This window comes from Belonocnema kinseyi, chromosome 9 (genome assembly GCF_010883055.1).
Source record: "Belonocnema kinseyi isolate 2016_QV_RU_SX_M_011 chromosome 9, B_treatae_v1, whole genome shotgun sequence".
Classification (NCBI taxonomy): Eukaryota; Metazoa; Arthropoda; class Insecta; order Hymenoptera; family Cynipidae; genus Belonocnema; species Belonocnema kinseyi.
Window position 1 is genome coordinate 29,874,166 of NC_046665.1, and position 1,746 is coordinate 29,875,911.

The 1,746-nt window shown below is 30.8% G+C and overlaps 1 protein-coding gene across 7 annotated transcripts in view; it reads left to right on the top strand.

The window, feature by feature from the left end:
* LOC117179470 overlaps positions 1-1,746 on the top strand; it is a 352,946-nt gene that overhangs the window by 204,127 nt on the left and 147,073 nt on the right. The window lies entirely within an intron of this gene.

Genomic DNA, 1,746 nt, shown 5'->3' on the forward strand with positions numbered 1-1,746 from the left:
CCATCCACACACTACTCCTTTCCCCTGCCGAGTGAGTCACGCCTACCCCGAAAGGGAAATAGCTTAATGGTGTAATAATAATAATAATAATAATAATAATAACATTTCGTCATTTAACATTGTAATTCTATTGCACTTAGAGAGAGTAGGCTCCTCCGCATCTGTGAAAAATATTTTTATATTTCGAATGGAAAACTCAGAAATTAAACCACAAAATATGAATTTTGAAGCAAAATAGTTAATCAATTCTGATCAACAGCACATTCACTGTGAAGCAAGAAGTTGTATTTGCGACAAAGATTCAAGAAAAAAGGGATAAAAATTATGAATCTCTATGATTGTAAAGTTTTCAAATGCAAATTCTGGAAAAAGGCTCACCCAAGAAAAGGCTGCGAATTGCATACCCTTTAAGTTTAAATCTTGGAAATAAAATAACTTGCAAATCCATACATTTCCTATTCAACAATTTTCAATTCTTGGCGTAGAATCTTTTTTCAGCATTTATTGTCGAATAATCGCAGATGAGAGAAAAAAGGTATATTTTCTTACGAAAACATGTAGATCACACCCTTCATGTTTACGGGGCATATTTCTGATTTCATTGCACTTTTGCTTCTGTCTTTCGATAAAGACCGCACTAAATCACCCCGAAATAATGATCACCTCTTATAATCTCTAAAATTACGCAAAACTTGACTCAATAACATTTTAATTACATGAATCAATTTCTTGGTATAATTTGCAAAAAAGAATGAAAACAAATATTTGAAAAATCAGTCTATATCGTCAATAATGTGTGTAATGACTCTACCTACTTTTATTGCCGATAGGCTTCAATCTTTATATAATTTTTACGTAATCGTATCAAAGCATGATAATTTATGCTTCAAAAACCGCTGTCCATATTATTCTCATTTACTGAGAGCTTTATTCACGCTTGTAAAAATTTTATTTCAGCTCTTGTGACATTCTTCCAAAATTTGAAATTTTTATTTAGTATTGTTAGTTTTTACGAAGAAACAAAAAACTACGCGTCCTATCCAAAAATTATTCATACGAAAATTATCCATAACAAATTTGTATACGTTTCCACTCTTTTTTTATGAGCAGCTTTTGTCGATTGTCTCGTTTCTCCAAAAATTTCACTGTTTTTTATATTATTCAAAAAGTTTTTCCGAATCAAACAAAAATGCGCATCCTATCAAAATATAACCAATGATTGTCGATTTTTCGAAAAATGCAAACAGTTGTTGCGATCATCTTGTACGGCTTCCAAACAGGAACGTTATTTTTATCGAAAGAAAGTCATAAGGATAAATCGAGCGAGTTTCCCAGTCCAATATTTTATTCTGTTATGTTTAATGCTGCTCCTTACGAATGAATCAATCTAAATAATAAGTATTCTATTAAATAGTACTGTTGAAGAATTTATAAAAAACTGTTTCGGCAAAATTTATTAATCAATCTTTTTCTACGCTATGTTTGTTGTAATTGACCAAATTAATCAGGATACGTTCTTGCATCACTTATAATTGCTAATTTATACTTACGGAACGGTGCCCTCATATGTAATATTGGCGAACCTGTTGATAAATATAAATTTAATCGTACGAATTATGGATTTGTGCACGTACTGTTTTATTTCACTTCTTCTTTATTCATAATGTGTCCCCTAAGGGTTTACATGACTTCCATTCCTTACAATCTTTCCGTTTACATCTATATATTTTTTACAATCTTATCCTT